General features: G+C 42.1%; 1 long non-coding RNA gene across 1 annotated transcript in view; it reads left to right on the top strand.

Annotated features, from left to right (window-relative positions):
- The window catches only part of LOC308178551, a 62,216-nt gene extending 51,014 nt beyond the window's left edge, over window positions 1-11,202 (top strand). The window contains exons 2-3 of the long non-coding RNA XR_013939818.1: window positions 9,489-9,571; window positions 10,094-11,202. This is a non-coding gene — a long non-coding RNA (uncharacterized lncRNA). The remainder of the gene's footprint in view (window positions 1-9,488; window positions 9,572-10,093) is intronic.
- The last annotated feature ends 648 nt before the right edge of the window (window positions 11,203-11,850 follow it).

An 11,850-nucleotide genomic window follows, 5' to 3' on the forward strand; every position in this document is an offset into this window, starting at 1 on the left:
GTGAGATGAGTGGCTGTGATTATCACCAGAAGGCAAAAGAGAAAAAATGTCAGCAGATCCTAAAATAAAAACAGTATCCACAGAGGGACACAAGCACCTTGTCCCCAGGGTGAAAGCCACTGCCCTGAACTACTGCTTAGGTGACACGAAAAATGGGAAACATCTGTTGGGATTCTCAAGCAAGCAGGTGAAGGCAGCAAGGATTTAGGATCCACACTCCTGACTGCTCTATTGAAGTTGGGCACTTGGGCTGTTTTTTGTCCACAAGAGGCTGTTGACGATGTTAAAACATACTAGGGTGTGAAGTTTCTTTGTCCCCCAGCTACATTTGAATAATAGTGGAGGGGTTAAGAGAGTCAGGATTTGACTCAGGTGAATTCCGGTGCTTTCTGAACATCCCTCAGCTGGGCCATCGTTTCAGGTAAAATTGTTGTTCAGAAAGTAACACAGGATTGATATGAATCAGAGACAAAAATGAAAAGTGAGCTGAGATGAAGGTAGAGGCATCTCCCCAGGGAGAGCATCATTTTAAGTGTCCTTGGACTAAAATGTCCTTGGCACCAACATCAGACCTGTCCCAGATGGGTTCCCTGGAAGTCATGCTCAATGGATTAGAGTCACTGTAATATGTTCTCTCTTGCTTGTTGTCTGATTTGGACTATCTTCAATTATACTCCATGGTTCCCAAATCCTCGAGTCCTGCTTCTCTGATTGCCAGAGCTGCTTCTACCAGAAAGGTAACGTGCTGAGTGCCAGTCTCTGAAGGTTCTGGCCGTGACTTGTAACCTTTGGGACAAGCACACGGTTCCTGGAGCTGTCAGCGGGGCTGTTCTCCTGCAGAGAAAAGGGGGAGCTTTGCTTCAATGTCTTTTAGCAGGAACAGTCAGAATATTCCACTTGGTTTCTATTTTGGGATATGTATTTTTTTAATGCAAATCTCATGTCAAATGCGTTTTCTGTTGGAGAGAGAAAAAAGTGACATTATTAGATTGTAGATACTTGCAAAGTAGCCAAGCAGCTTGCTGGAAAAGTAGTGCGTTTTCTGGTAACTGGAAAGAATTGTGTTTGACAGGAGCTGCTCATTAACTGTATGCCTGCCAGGCTGCATGTTGAAGTACAGTCATCTGGTAGCTAATTAATTGTATCTCAGTACAAGTGGACATTGTCCATATCACTCTGCTCAACTACAGGATGAGTCCTTCCACAGTTTCCTGAAGGCCTTAATCAAGCTGAAGACTGAGCAATGTATAAGCCATGCAAAAACCAACTGGAACGTTTGAGTTTATTGATAGTAATTGGTTATTTAATCCGTATGTGGCTTCTGAACAGATGTTTCTGACTTGCTCTTCACAGGTAGCATTTCATGTACAGCTCCTTGAGTTTGAAACCAAATGTCAGAAGTATTTATGAAAATTTACTTTTTCCATCTGCCTTAGAGTGTAGATTATTACGGAAACAATTGCTGTGTCCATGAATGGATGCATTTAATTCTCAGTTGGTTAACGTGAATATATATCTCTTGTGCACTGTGCTGCGAGCACAGTACCTACATAGTGCAGATGCAGTAACTGGTATTATCATTCTTTCAGTACAGTCAGTACCTGAGATGTAGAACAGTGGGTTCATAATGTTTTGATCAGGCTGTCTCATCAGACTATGCCTGAATGACAATGTACTGGCACTTCACATCATTTACAAGACTTACTCTTGAAATCTAGAAGTGCTGAGGATCGTAAACACATGCTTTTCAAGTCTTTCTTAAAACTCCTGAAGGGGGAAGTGAAACTGATGAGGGGTTAGTAAATATAAAAATGCCACTGAACATACTTTTGGTCTGATCCAGTCCAGTTTTGTAATTTGACAACATGCTCACGGTACCCAAAGACTTAACTGGCCACAAGGAAAAAAAAATCTGAATAATTTTATTTCAGCATGTGTTTGCTTTCCTAATTTAGAGGATCAGCCATGCTCCAGCGTGTCCAGGAGAGTAATTCTGGACACATCCATGTCCATCTCACAAAGGCATATAGTCCGGTGACTTCATTGTTGCTTTTGATTTTACAGAAAAAGTGCTAATGTTTTATTAGTCGGAGGTATTAAACCCCCCATAGTTTTGCATAGGGAATGAAGAAAAATATGCTCACTCTAGAAAAACAGCTATGAAAACCTAAGTGGAATATTCAACACTATGGTAGAAATACATCAATAAATAAGATTGTAGGAAAACAAAGAGGTTCCTATAAAATGGCAATGGTAATGGTGGTTATTCAGTGTTACATTTCATCTTGAAATGATATACGACCTTGTCAGCAAAGAAAATTCTTAGTTCTCATCTGCTAAGAGCTCTAACAAGCAATAAAAGAGAAGGTTTTGGTTCATTTACCACTAGAAGCCAACTCCAAGAGTTATTTGAGCTAATGATGTATGACCAAAAGAGTACAATATAGATTTAGCCAACGTGCAGGTCTCACACCTGCCGTGTAGCATAAAGATAATGCGAAGCCCCACCAGTCCAGCTGCCTGCATGGTGTTACGCGATGTTGTTCTTGTAAGCTGCTCGGGGAGGCATATGGCATGTGTGGGTCCTTTACAGGAGTGCACACCGACGTGTCACAAGGGGATGTGGCACGGCAGGGTTAGCACGGCAAGCAGCAGCGCACAGCCCGTCTGGGAGCACTTGATCCAACACATCTGCCTTCCTGGATGCACCTGCATATGTTGCTTCCCCCGTTCTTTAAGGTGTGCTGCAGGGCTTCCCGAGCCTCCCCCTCGGAGTACCTCTCGGAATGGTACCTCTGCTGCGAGCAGATTTTTATTGCACATCTAATTATGCAGCTTATTCAATACGAAGCTGCCCATTGATTTTAGTAATGGTATCAAGCCCAAGATGTACAGCCTTGTATTGGAGAGCACGAAAGTGATACATTCCTAGCAGGGTGCTTAGAGAAGTTTTCTTCCTCCTCCCCCCCGATTTTATAGAAGAAAAGGGAAAAAAGCCTGCTGGTGCAGCATATTTCCTTGCTGCATTGCGTGCAGTTGTAGAGGGTGTGGTGCAACTCCTGACTGCCCTGTTTGGAGTGAGATGTCATCAAAAGATGGATGGAAGGAATTCAGGAAACATATTGTGACTTGTTTTGCATCCCCACAAATCTTCATGGTCTGGTTTGTTGCAGACGTTGTTTTTTGTAGGAAGGTTTTGCAATATGGTTCTATTCACTAGGATTTCCAGATGAAGTACTTGCGGTGATTGATTATGATCTTGCAAGACATATTTCATTCTCAGACAAATTTTGAAAAACATTCTCTATTTCTGGGGCTGATATTTTGCAAAATGTACTCATTCGCAGCTTTCTCTTTCCTCCCACTGCACGGAGTTTCTAACAACCTAGCATTAAGGTGGGAAAGATGAGTAACACGGAATTGAAAATATCATCATGGCTTTTGCATATGCAACAACAACTTTGGAAATGCTAGCTGAGAAGTTTTCTCTGTATTTGCATGTAAAAGGACTCAGCTTTGCCTTCCCACTTCCCAGTGTTATTAAATACATTTCTCTCCATACGAATCAGGTTTCACCTCTGTAAAAGAACTCCTATTGTGTGATATGTGACTGTTTAACCAGCTCCAGTTCTTTCAAAGGTTCATTTATCTCCATAACTCAGTAATGGCGAAAATACCACATACAGCACTCCTGCATTAATAGGAGCTCAGCGCAGTCTGGCAGCTGATCGGGGTGCTCTGTGTGTGCTCTGCACTTACCTTGCTGCTGCCTTAGCGTGTGACCTTCAGCAAGTCTGTGGCCTCTTGCGTGCCTGTCAGTAATCTCCCCATTACTAAGGCGAGGGTAATGATACCGAAATATCTTGGCAATATGACGGGAGATCCTTGGATGCAATGACTCGCTGTACATACATCGCCACGTATGCTATATTCTCTTCTGCTTTTATTATAGAGTGGGTCCCAAGGGAATGTTAAGTGGACAGGGTGACATTTCCTGTGACACTCAGCTCTGGTCTAATTCCACTCTTGTAAAAGTTTATGAACGCTTTGACTTCACTGTCCTGTGAATCATTTATAGCATTAATCTCTATATGAGAGCCATTCCAGAAGATGGTGGAACACTTTTTCCTAAAACTGCCTTCTCTCCTCATGTTACATGAGTACTTTTTAATCTGAATTGGAAGAAACCAGTGGAACTTAAGGGGATGATTTGGGGTTTTCAAATTGTGCATGGTTTAGGTGCCGAGCACCTGAAAGACCATTTATTTTTTCAAGCGGTGACTTAATGTTTGTCTCAAGATGGTTTAAGTTATAGCACACCTGGTTGGAAAGAAATGAAGCCATTGACAGGGCCGTATTTAAAATGATTCTGTCAGTCTAAGGTTGCTTTCAAAATCCAGTGGTCCAAACTAGAGCCAATTTTTAATCATAAAAACAGATGGAAGCAGGGAATGTCATTTTCTATGTAATTTTATGGTACCATTCACAAGGAGATCCAGGCTGTGTTGAATTCTGCTCACGACTGCCCTAGCAGTGTTTTAAATCAGTTGCAATGGCTTTGCAGCTGCAGTGCTCTAAGGATGTAGAAGATGTGATGTTCGCACAGTGAGGTTGTGTATTTGGGCCAACCAATGCAACCAGGTAAAACAGGTAAACTTCCAGGCAACAGTAGTAGTTGTAAATGTATGATGTTTATAGTAAATGTTAATGCTAATAATAATAATAATGCACGGTCCTGAGCAATACAGCTTTAGAAACAGAAAAGCTTTACACTAAATATAAAATACATGTGAAACTCAGAATTGGACCATGCTTGAACCACTGCAAAAGGCTTTAGCGCTAGTTAACTGTTACTGGCTGTCATGAAATACAATTAGTTATTGTAGCAATAACTGTGGTTACAGGCTTAATTACAGTACAGGTCATACATTACTGATGTACAAACTTTAATGATGTTTATACCAATATTTTATTCTAATTATTTAAATCTACTGCTTAAGAAAAGGCTTACCAGGAAAAGCATAAAATGATGCGTAGAGTAAATGAATATGGACAGCCTGAAATGAATTGCAGAACGCTGTAACAAATTGTAGCTGGGTTATTGATCTGGAATATCTGGCATCTGTTGTGGTCTTCTCTGCTGTGAGTATATTGATGAGGCTCGGATCATCGTTTTGCTTTGGAATAGGAGTTAACTGGCGTTAATGGTAAAAGGTTTTCTTGTCTGCCTATTTCTGAGTGGAGGAACTAAGGCACAGCTTCTTCCTTCTCTCCCAGAGACTCCTGCCAGGCTTGTTGCAGTACAGGGCTGCTCCAGAGAGCTGTGCTGGGCTGCAGCAGGTGAGCGGCAGCGGGAGTCGGGCCCAGGCCACGCTGCCCGTGCCTGGAACAGCCCAGGCTGTGTGGCTAAAAAGTGTACAATAAGCAAAACCAAATGAAAATAAATCTGATTGCCTTGCAGCCTGATTCATGGTGGCTAACCCCTTGGGACAATACTGGCTGTGACAATACTGGCTGTCCTCCCATGCAAGGGGCAATCGTGAGGTCTGCTCGCTGCCTAAATCTCCCTGAAGTCCTGTTCTGGGAGCGTTAGTGTGCTTGTGCCCAGGTGTTGTGCTTTATACAGGCAAGACGTTCACCCCCAGTGCAGCTGTGGTCCTTTATTTTGATTCATTGGGTTTCCTGAACTATTCACCACGTTGTTGCCAGGAATCCTTTAAAAGCACCCCTGAAGGAAGGAGGAGGAGGAAGGGAGGCACTGAAATTGCCTGTGTGTCAGACTCTGCCCCGTGTCCACAGCTGGTACTGAGTTTATTCTGCTGTGAATATGCTGCTCCATCATCTCTTAGCGACCGTTTCTGCAACCAAAGATTTTCCCCTGTACTTTATACATTATTAATATTTTTAAATAAAACCCTCACCAATAGTGCTATATAGCGATTTTCATATCACTCTCAGTGCATTGATGTAAACCTTTCTGGTATTTGTGTGAATTTCCCTGTGTCGTATCTTAGGATTTTCATTGCTGGGAGGACTCATAGATGGCCAGGTGATGGATTTGTTACTCGGTGCACTCATTACAGGAGGGAAATTCCTAATTCCTTGCATTCTTTTCTTACGGATAAGCTTGGAAAAGAAATCAATGTTGGACTTCGCTGACTGTCCATAAATGGGTCTGCATTTCTAAGAGCTGAGCTCCAAATTAGCACTAAATAAGGCACAGAGAGCTTTCCAAAGGCATCCAGTATCCTCAGCTCTATTGGAAATCTGGCCCAGCATGTTTGCATTTTAAGCTATATAAATACTCTGTCACTGTTTTCAGTGTATCAATATTCAGCAATGAATTAGCCAAGTAGGAACATTAACTTTTCTCTGGGATGCAAATTCACTGTTGCTGTTTTTTCCTGCTTATTCGTGAGGCTTTTATTATTGCAAAAAAGACTGAAGTGACGTTGATGGAGAAAACCAGTTGCTGTCATTACTTTCTCGTTATCTCTGAGATGAATTCTGCTCTCTAACGCTAACGTGAACGGAGCCACTCAAAGGCTAACACTCAGCTGGGTGCATCCATCGAGGGGGATGGAGTCTGCATTTGACAATGAATTCATTGCTGGGGAAGCCATCCAAAGAGTATTTCTTTGGCTCTCATTTCATCCTCCCCCATTTTCAATCTCACCATGGACCGTCATTTTTCCAGCGGTGTGTTAGTACCGCTCAGGAGCACTCTGGATAGGAGCAGCACTATGTATCTCTGCCTGCTGGTGTCCTGGTTGCACGGTGAGACCTAGCTTTTTCTCCAGCTGCAAATACCTCCCCTAAAAAAGAATTTAGAAGAAAATAGAGTCCAGGAAAGGGAAAGGAATGAAATATATTAAAGTGCTACTCAGCAGCTTTTGTCCAGCAAGCAGGGGGAGCTGGAAGCTCCCTGGGGAGCAGCTTGATGCCTCCAGCCAGGGGCTCAAGGGGGCTGCACAGCTGCAGGTGTGTGGGCTCAGAGGAAAGACAAGTAGCTCAGTGCAGTTAAAGCGGGACAAAATACCTTATTTTGTGGAAACAGGACAGTTGAGAAGTCTGGAGGTCCAATAAAACCATTGAGCTTAATACTGGGGATTCCTGTTTGCAGTACCAGCTTACCACTCTGACTTGTGAAAGAGTTAGGAGAACATTCTCATTACAGAACACTGCCTTTAGAAATGTCATGCCTGTCATTCTGCTTCTGGCCTTACTTTGGATTCTTTTATCCCAAAATATCAAAATAATTGAGTTTCCGCATTTATTGTCTCGAGCACCAAGCTACAGGTGGTAGCAGTCACCTAACGTAAGGAGGAGATGCTCTCACCTATATGGAGCAGCAGCCAGCAGTCACAGCCGGTCGGCTCAGCCCTCGGGGTAAGGAGCTAGCACACCGGGGCTGAGTCCTAATTGAGCAAGTCTCTTCAAGTGAAATTAATCTTACGATAGTTAATTTTACTGAGAAGCAAAAAAAGCTGTATACAACTGCAGATGTATACATTGTTAAAAATAATACTCTCTGCAAATGAAGTTAGCGTTGACAGGGCAATTCCCCAGTAGCATTAGGATGGCAGCTTTAGGGTCACTGCATGGAATTTCCATTAGTTTTCTCTGGTTTTGCTTTGCAATCGATACAAATGAGTGAGAAATATGTTGCATTTGCTTTTCTTGGAATGTAGAAAGGCAAAAGTATAATTTCTTATTGATTAGTCTAACATAGCCAGACACAAAAGAAAACAGTGCTTCAAATGCTAAAACAGGGAGGAAAGAAAAAACGAGCTTAGTTAAAGAGCATAATCAATTTACTGAAGTTCCAAAAGTGGTGGTGGTCTGTTCTGGAAAAAAAAAAAAAACAAACCACAAATTCCCAATGATTTGATTGACCAAGCTTTTTCTAGACAGTTGCAGGCCAGTGTTGCAAAGCAGGCAGAGGTCAGAGGAAACTTGGCTCGGAGAAGTCCATCTCCTGTAGTTAAGATGCAGCGTTTCCTGAAGAGCTGGTGTATACCTGAGAAGATTTGGGCAGTGTTCCTAGCACAGTCACCAGATTTCTGCTTGACCTTAACACCAGTCACCTAGCACCCATCAGTTAAGTAATTCAACTTCTGCACTGTGAAGGGTCCATCCCTTGTACAGCCTTTAGAGGTTATGAATACAGTCTAAATAGGGGGTGTAACATGAGTGTCTAGAGTGTCTGAACTCTTTGCGGCTGAGGGACCTGGATGTTCTTCCAAAAGGCAAAGCCAAGTGCTTGCGCATGTTGTTCATCCTAAATGACCCCTGGAGCAGCCCCGCTCCCTCCAGAAAATGTCCAAGAAGGCTGGCTAGCTAGCTAAACTGGGTGTTTAAGTTGATTGCACAAGTGCTTCTCCATTAACCTGAAACTCAGGTAGAGTCCAGTAAACCAGCTGCGTGGTCCTATGTGACAGCTGCCTCCGCCCCTGGCATCGTGGTTATCTTTTGTGTGTCTCTCAAACCTTCTGGAAGGTGTGATTCTCCCTGCCTTCTGCTCACCTTGCTTTGTTGCAGTTCCTTGAGGGCTTAAGCAGAAGAAAAATTCTTCCCTTAGGGATTTTACTCTTGTTTTAAGCACCATCAAATACAGAAAACCCAAACTGGACTTGGAAATTAAAAGTGAAGTTGTTAATAATCCTATTTCCAGGCTCATGACCAGCAGAATTAGATGTCCAAACTGCTGAGCACGCACCAAAAGGCAGCCTGGGTTGTCAGCTGGGTTAGCAGCAGGCAGCTGAGCAGCTGAAATGTAGCTCAGCACCAAGAGAAACTCTATATTAAATTTTAGTGCCTAGATCAATAAGTCCAGTTGTTTGTGGTAGAGCTGATCTTAAAATAAAGCCAGATCCTTTCTGTCTCTGTATTTCAACCAGGTTATATACATCAAATGAGGTTTTCTTTCAGTGTATCTAGATAGAGTCCCATATACCAAAATCCTGCTAACTTCAGGAATAAGAGACACCAGTCGTTTATTTTTTAATCCTAAGGGAGGAAAACGCTACGGAAAAATGCGAGGGAGAAAAAAAAAAGAAACCAAATTATTTTGTAACTCAGCTGTTTTTCTATGACTGACTTTGTGGCAAATATGGTAAATAAATCAGCATTACAGTAAGAAACAGAAACTAAAAAAACCACTTATCTAATAAAAACATCATTTTATTTAATATCTATCTACATGGGTTTATGGATAAAAGCCTTTTTTTTTTTTCTTTTAATATGCAATGAAATAACATCCATACAGAAACAGAGAAAAATAAGTAGTCTCCCTATCCTGAATAAATATGGAATTGTCACTACCTCTTTAGTTCAGCTCCATCTTCCAAGATCCAAGTTAAGGTACAGGAGGTGAAAACTTAATAAAATTGTCCAACTAGGCCCTCAAAAGCAGGTGTTTGTCTTTCACACAGGGCTGAAATTTCTTGGTAATACAGTTACTTTTCTTTTCTTTTTTTTTTTCCTAGCAAGAGATTAAGTTAAAGCTAAGCAAAAAAAAAAAAAAATTCAACTGCAAATGTGAACAGTTTCCTGTCTCTGCACTTCAGAGGTAATTAAGCGCAGCAGCGCTGTGTTATGACTGCATTTTGCTCTTCATGCTTTGCAATTTGTTTGGAAGGCTGTGGTATGATGATAAACTCATTAAATGGCACCTTTGTCAATGTTGCATTTGATTTGCTCAGTGCTGTATGCCCTGAGTTTCAAACAAACAGCTTAAACTCTACCAACTGTCCGATCTTTTCATTCCGCCCATCCTGATGAAGAAACACAGATCTCAGCCTTGAAGCATCCGTTTCAGTTTTGGGTTTCTTTTAGCAGGGGGACAGATTTGACCAGATCTTTACAATATGTGTATTTGGAATTACAAAGAGACTAGTCTGGCGAAATGTAGGGATTTTCATAGAATCCTAAAATCATTAATGTTGGAAAAGGCCTCCAAGCTTATCTGGTCCACCCGTCCCCCTACCACCAATACCACCCACTAAGCCATGTCCCTAAGCACCATGAGTTACATGCTCCCCACGCTGCCCTCCTCACCCCGTTTCTCTGTGTTGCCCGTACTTTTTCCTAGCAGCCCACAGGGCATTCACAAAATGCTGGACCTCATGCAGCACCTTTAATCTACTCCAAGGCTGCCTCTGTTTCCTGGACTGCAAGTCAGTGTGTTGGGAAGCTGCTGAAGTGACGGTTTGCTGAGGATCTGACCCTGGGAACTTCCACATTCAAGGAACTTGCAGGATTCACTGATTTCTGGGTGGGCAGCTTGAAGATGTTCAAAGCACAGGTTTGAAATTAGACACTGTATCTGACATTGCAGGTGGGATACAGTTAGAGCAAATGGACAGTAACACACCTGAGACAACATGCTGCAGCTTCTCGTCTCTGCAAAATAGCATTTGTGAGTAAGGTATATCCGATGGCACTTTAGTCAGTGGTGATTTCAGTCCCTGCTCGCGTGGGCATGAATTCAGGCTGTTCAAACAGTTCTGGAGGGACACGCACCTCACCTTTCAGCATTTCCTCTGCTAATGCTGTCTGAGCTCATATCTTCATTTTTGCGTTTACAAAACAACCATCCACATAGAAAGGACCTTTCAGGCCTGCTGTAATTTTAGTTAGCGTGCCATTTTCTATTATAAGCTTTAATTACTATGCAGGGATGTTACAGTGTTGTAAATATGAAATATATTATGCCCAAGCCTTTACAATGCTTATACACTAAAAGGCAAGAAAACTTGCTGGTTCATCTCGGCTCACCTCTACCAAAGGGAAAAAGACAACAGAGTATAAGAAAATAGTTGAAGACAAATTAAATCTGTACTGTCTGTGTCTGAAATCAAGTACATGCTGTACACACTAGCAAGGCCCCCAGTGATGTGAACGGTGAGTTGGGTCAGGGTTTTTGTCCTTATTCAAAATCATAATGGAATGTGATGTGCATTTAAGTGCTTTATTACCAGAGTGCATTAAGGGAGAAACTTTTAAAGTCCTTTCTTATGTAATCATCAAAGAAAAAAATCAAAATCTTTGAAAGGCTTAGAAGAGATGCATCCAATTAAAAATGTAGTGTTTGATCTCCTGTATTGATAAAATTTTGGTCTGATGCAAAGCTGAGGAGTTGGTCAGATGATCAGAACCAGGTCCTCACTTTTCCCTTACCTGTGGTGATTGATGTTGGAACTAGCCAAATAATGTTGTTTGCTGCTGCTTCTTAATGGCTGTGCTTGTTAATTCCATTCTGGGTAAGATTTGCAAAAGCCTTTCAGGAAACTGAAGAATCAGTTCCTTTGGGGATGCAGCGTTCAGATTCCTGGGTTATTCAAATGGGCTGGGCCTACGTTTAACTTCAGCACACTGTGGGTGGGTGAAGTTATGGGTGAATTGGGACAAAATTAATCACTGTCTTCACACTTTTGTTACTTCTCTGGAACACGCAAACGTGTGTTGTTATAGGCTTTAAAATCAAACCCTGCAGCAGGTAGCGTTGCACAACTGCAAGCTAGGGGAGGTGAGGAGCATATGATGGATGTGGCCCGCAGATTTCTGGAGTTAAGGAGTACTTATGCTATGTACACACACATTGGTGTGTGTATCCCATTAAGGTATACCTATAAAGTTTATCTGAACACATTGCAGGTGAAAATACCTCCTATTCCTTTCTCTAGGGAGCTTTTTGTTTTTAAGAGGAGGTTTGCTCACATGCATGTTTTCCTAAGTGTGGCTGAAGTAGTTTTGATATCAAGTGGTTCTGAAGAGATGTTGCCGAGCGATATAGAATCAGTCAATCCTGTCAAGTTTCTGCAACCCTTTGTAAATCCTTACTAGGTC

This window comes from Anser brachyrhynchus, assembly GCF_964034855.1.
Source record: "Anser brachyrhynchus genome assembly, chromosome: 15".
Classification (NCBI taxonomy): Eukaryota; Metazoa; Chordata; class Aves; order Anseriformes; family Anatidae; genus Anser; species Anser brachyrhynchus.